Raw genomic sequence first — 6,292 nt, forward strand, 5'->3', positions numbered from 1 at the left:
GCTGGTAGATTGGCAGAGATCTTATCTGGGGCATAGGTCACATACTAACATAATGCCAATTTCGTGATCTCCTTAGCCAGGTTCTTTCAGATAAATGGGCTTCCAGAACACGTGTGTGATCTGACTGAATAGAGACCCAGACTCTTCCAAATCTGGAAGAAAAAAAAAATCATATTCCTAGCATAGCACCTAGCTCCAGTCTTACTCTACCACTTTTTCTGGATTGGTGTTTTGAGAACAAAAATAATACTCATTCGAAATTATACTTGCTAAATAACTGTATAAAGACTCCTCATCACCAGTCTGACCCCTCATCCCACTCCCTAGAAATAATTGTGCTGGAAGCTGCTGGGGGTCAGTGTGGCAGACAGGCACCATGGTGATCCCAGGTGTTGGCCAGAGCTCTGTGTCTAGGGACAGACCTGGCTCAGAGTACCAAGCTACTTTTCTGCTAGTTGTACAATTTGAAATGTTACTTAACCCCTTGAAATTCAGTGAGCTCACTTGTGAATGTGTTTAACACAAAATACCCACCTTCGAGAAAGAGGATTAAAAATAACAAGATGTAGCTGGGCAGGGTGGCACTGGCCTGTAATGTTAGCCACTCAGGAGGCTGAGGCAGGAGGATTGCAAGTTCAAAGCTAGCCTCAGCAACTTATCAAGGCCCTAAGCAACTCAGCAAGATTCTAAATAAAATATAAAAAAGGGCTGGGGATGTGGCTCAGTGGTTAAGTGCCCAAGTTTAATCCCTGTACCCCCTCCAAAAAAAATGATAAGTTGTACTCAATACTTTGTTAGCAATCTTTCCTCCTCCAGTGTTTCAGTGTGCCTATAACAATATGTATACAGACATAACTAAGAATTTACACATTGCTCTTCAGTTTGATATTTTCCGCTTGACACTTATTTAGAATGTTTTTAGCTGCAAGTAATAGAAAACACGGAGCAAGCTACACACAGGTTTGCTTGTTTTGTTTTGTTTTGTTTTGTTTTTTCTCATAGTGCACTTGCTAGGCAGTGGCTGTGGCATGCTTTCAGCTCTTCAGAGGTCCTGTTGGGAACCCCTCTCTGTCCCTTCTCTGTCATCCTGGGTCTGCTGGCATTTGTCCGCCTGCTTGTCACCTTGCGGTCACAAAGTGGCCATCACTCTGACTACTTAGCCCACACTGAAGACTCAAAGGGGCAGAAAATAAAAAGGAAATGTTAGTTCCCTTTTATTAAGAAAGAAAAATCCACCCCCCAACCCATCCATCCACCCCCAGTAGATTTCCACCTAACAGAGCATTGGCTAGATTCATGTCCTACGTGGACGCCTGAGGTGAGAGTTGGCCACTGGTATTGGATCAACCAATCCAAAGTGTCCGCCACAGCCAGACATCCTGGGGATACATCTGAGTCAGTCACAGAGACTTCCTGTGGTCCAGTGTGTGGACATTTGGATAATTTTGGAAGAGTTTGTTCTTCAAACACGCCCAGGCAGTGTCCTCATATTTGCTACAAGAGCTTCAGTAAGACACGGGCCTCGAGGAGGAACTGCTGGGTCAGAACATTTCAGTCTTGATATCACCAGGATCCTGGGAGCTTCTAGGGACTGAGGACCACAGAAGGGAGCCTTCTCTGATCCCCACAGGCCATTTTGCTGGTAACAAATAACTGTGTTTTGCCTTTCACGTGAGAAGACTGACTACGATTCTGATATAATTATAGAAAAAGTAGTGGATGGATTTTTGGAGTTCTGGGCCAGTTGATGACTGAAAGATGAAGAGAGAAACCTTTGAGTGGTTTTCAGGTTTCCTTTGCAATCTGACATTGTCCTCTGATGCAGAGGATTTCCTGGGTGATGGTGCAAAATAACACCCCTCAAGGGGACCATCACTTCTACCCTAGAAAAGGGAAATGTGTATTCACACAAACAGCCCTGTGGAGATGTTTACCTCAGCTCTATTTTTAACATTCAGGAACTGTAAACACTCAAATGCTCCTCAGCAGCAAATGGGTAAACCAACTGGTAGATCCTTGGAATGGAATACTGCAAGGCAAAGAACTATTTTCACATGGATCTCAACAGCATTGTGCTGAGTGAAAGAAGCCAGTCTCAAAGGGCTTCATATGCATGATTCCATGTGTTCTCAAAAGGACAACATGACAGCGATGGTTGCCAAGGTTTCCAGGGTTGCTGGGGGGTGAGGGTGCAGGGAGGGCATCAGCCAAGGGAGAGTCTTGCATGACAAATTGTTCTGCATCCTGATTATGGAGCGATTTGCCTAAATCTGCATGTTGTGTCAAATTCACTCTGTATTTTTCTCAAAAGTCTGTTTTACTTTCAAAATACAAAGTAGATCATAGACAGTCTGCAAACCCTATTGGTCTACTAGTGGATCAGTAGAAAAACTAGAAATGACTATAGCAATTTTTCCACATTATGATTGTTCTGATTATATTTATTAAGATGTAATTTAAATGTAACAATGAGTGCCATTCCAATTTAAGCAAAGTTACAATTAACATTATTTTGTATGTATTTCTTTTTCACGTCATTTTTTCAGTAATTCTTTTTACCATTTAGATCTGGGGGTGGGTGAGGGAGTGCTGGGGATGAACCCAGGACCTCAAGCATTAACCATTTGTAAGTGCCCAATTCAATGGCATGAGCACATCCACATGGTTGGACAACCAGCCCCACCATCCATCTTCAGCTTCCAGAGATGAAACTCCATCCCCATTAAACATGAACTTCCTTTGCCCCTCACCCCAGCCTCTGGCAGCTACTTTTATACTTTCTGTCTCTATGAATTTGGCTACTCCAGGTACCTTGCATAAATGCAACCCTACAATATCTGTTCCTTTGTGACTGCCTTATTTCACTTAGCATAGTATTCTCAAGGTCATGCACAATGTAGCCTGTGTCAGAATTTTTCTCCTTTTTAAGGCTCAGTAATACTCACTGCATGCATATACCACATTTTGTTTATCCATTCATTGGTCAGTGAACACCTGGGTTGCTTCCACTTTGGGGCTGTTGTGAAAAATGTTGCTTTGAGTAATCATCTGTTAAGTTCCTGATTTTAGTTCTTTGGAGTATATATACAAAGTGGAATTGCTAAAGCACATGATAACATCATTTAATTTCTTGGGATGCTGCCGTTCCATTTTCTGCCAGGGCCACACCATTGCACATTCCCACCAGCCATGAACGAGGTTCCTGTGTCCCTGTATTTTCGCCTACACTTGTTATTTCCTTTTTCCTATAACTGCCATCCTAGCTGGTTTGCAGTGGTGTTTCATTGTAGCTTAGAATGGCATTTCTCCTGTGATTTGCAATATGGAGCATCTTTTCATATGCCTATTGGCCATTCCAGTAATTCTTTTTATTATGTTTCATAAATGTAACTATTCACAACAGATTAGCAATGAGACAGGGAAACCAACAAGCCAGGATTTCACAGAGAGCTACAGAGCACAGGCAGCTGAGCACTCTGCTATGTCAGGAATGAGAAGTTTGGGTAATTCAGGGCTCAGGGGGAGAAACATTGGCTTGTGCCATTTATAAGCAGTCAACTACTGCCTTGTAAAGAGTGAGGGAGGCCTGCTATCTTGCCAGCCTCTAGCCCAGGCTGACATCAGGCGTAACAATCATACCCTTTGCAGCTACATTTAAATGTTACAAGTTCAAGTTACCCACATGGCCTGAAATTGCAGCTGCTGACCTTTCAGCAAATGCCAAAGTTCTTCCAGGGTGGGCGCACAGAACAGAGGGGAGACGGAGCAGCTGGTGAAAGCCCAAGGGGTGCGGGGGGGCTGCATTCCCTCACCATGATTTCAGTGCCACTGATCCATGGGTGACCACAGAGCTATTTATGACCTGCTGTGCTTGGTGAAAGATGCTCACCAGTCTAAGTGCATCAGGACATTCAGACCCTCCGGGATCCTCCCAAAGACCAGAAATGTGACTCCAGAGTTTTAACTGGGAGATCATTCTTTGCTGGCAAAACCCTGCCAAGAAGCTCTGGGTGCACCCTCTCGTGTGGTTCCAAACATGCTCCTTCATGAAAGTCAGCATTCCTGCCTAGAACATGGTAGACAACTTTGGGGTATGCCCTATTCATGGCCACATTTATCTTAAGTGACTGTGGTTTCTGGCCACAGCTGATTGGACCAGAGGTGGACACTTGACACATGCTGAGCCAATCAGATTTTTTTCTCCTAGAAACTTAGGTGGGACACAGAGATGTCAGTGAATTGGATGAGGATAATGGAACCAAAAGAAATGTGACCTCGCAGGTAGGAAAGCAAAGGATTCCGGGTTTCTCAAGATCCCCGTGAGATTCTCCAGCAAATTCCCTTTCTAATTTAGCCCTAATGAGTGGGTTTCTGTTACTTACAGTGAAGCTGGCCTTGACTACAACAATAGCTATTACAATTAATATAGCAGAGCATGTTATCACAACCAACATTTGCAAAAGAAGATACTGAGGCTCAGAGAGGTTAAAAAGCATCACCAAGCTCAGCCTTAGTCAGTACAGCCGAGGTGGTGGTACAGTGGCATGGCACAGCCAAGAAAGGTTCGTTCCTCCTTCATCTCACAGTCTGAAATAGACTGCGGCTCAGGCTGCTACCAAGTTGCACCACCATCATTAAAACACACAGCTTCAGAGGTGGCCAGGAAGGAAAGAGAGAGGCTGAGCCATCCTGCACTGCTGGCCAACCTCTCCACCCCCATCTCACTGGCCAAAACCCTGTCACATGGCCCTCATCTAAATGCAAGGGAGGCTGGGAAATGTAGTCTTCTTGGGAGGGGGGGATCCTTCTTTGGCTCACACAGCTGGTAAAGAGAGACCCAAAACTTGAGCCTGCATCACCCTGACCCCAGCATAAAGGATCTCAAGGTCATCCCGTGGCCATGCTGCCTTCTCTGCAGCTTGCCAGGACACCCAACAGGATCCCAGTTCACCCCCATCTCCACCCTCACCACCTCAGAGGGAGTCCCTGCAGCTCGCTGCTTCAGGGAAACCAAAAAGAGCATCTCAATGAAAAGGGGAGGCCACCCTGAGTTTAATCCTTCAAATTCCCAGAGTGGTGTCACAACAGCCCGTGCGCCCAGCACTCATTTGCTGAGAATGGCCACGTGAAGGAAGAGCATTCCCTGGGCTCTGTCGCATGAAGGACCCCAAATTATACCCCCTGGGGAACATGAATAGGAGATGTTTTCTAGGACTACCAAAAAGCAGATGACTCAGCACCAGAAGCCTGAAATGAAGGCAGTGACAAAGCCACCCTCCCTCTGGAGTTAGGGTCCTTCGACACCTCTTCCAGCTTTGGGGGGTATCCTTGGTTGCCTGGGCTCTTGGCACATCATTCCAACCTCTGTCTCAGTCTTCACATTGCCTTCTCCTTTGGGTGTGTCTTGGAAGGACCCCTGTTGGATTGAGGACCCACCCAGGTCCTCTAGTATGAGCTCATCTCAAAATCATTTCTTTGATTACATCTGCAAATACCCTTTTGCCGGAAGAGTTCACATTCACAGGGCAGAGATTTGGGCATGAACGTGTCTTTGTGGGGGACGCCATTCAACCCACCACAGGCATCTTGAAATAATTCCCGACTCTGAAGTTGGGGCCCAGGCCACAGTCACTGTGGCGTTTTGGGAACCAATGGTGCTCAAGTGGAGCTTCTGCCTCTGTCCCCACCTGGGCATAAGCCGTGTCTAACCTGCCCACAGTGGCAAATCCAGGGCATATGTGGCTTCATGTCACACTGGAAGGACATTCTCTTCACTTTTAGCAAAAGACCCAAGCAGCAAGTATGCTCTCGTGGAGAAACCCTCTGGCTGATTTGTATTAAAATACTTAGAATGTAGGCCGCAGGCCAACTGTGACCTTGGAAGACATGAGTTATGGTTATGAAACAAACCTCCAGCAAAAATCAGACCTGAGAGTAGGAAAGGGGAAGAGGGACCAAATCCTGCTAATGGCAATGCTGAGAAAGTCGAGAGACTTAGCAGCCAACTATTTGCATGGTGAGAGGAGGCACTTTCCTTCATGAGGGAACATTATATGTTTGATCAGGAGGAGAAAGGGTCTCCCATTTTAGGAGCAGTGTGACACCATGGAGCCCAGCGTTCTGTGCATCTCTGTGTGACTCTCCTGTGAGTGTGACCCTTCATAGCCTCTGTCAAGGGCAGCAGCCAAGAATCTCTGGGGTCACATCCAACTCTGAGATTCTAAGGGTCATCAGTGGAGAATCACTGTTTCTCCATGTCCATGTCTGTCTTTCTCAGAGCGGATATGGGGAG

Source organism: Marmota monax, unplaced genomic scaffold, assembly GCF_021218885.2.
Source record: "Marmota monax isolate L192 unplaced genomic scaffold, Marmota_monax_Labrador192_F-V1.1 WCK01_AAM20220418_F8-fsc00180, whole genome shotgun sequence".
In the NCBI taxonomy this organism is placed as follows: domain Eukaryota; kingdom Metazoa; phylum Chordata; class Mammalia; order Rodentia; family Sciuridae; genus Marmota; species Marmota monax.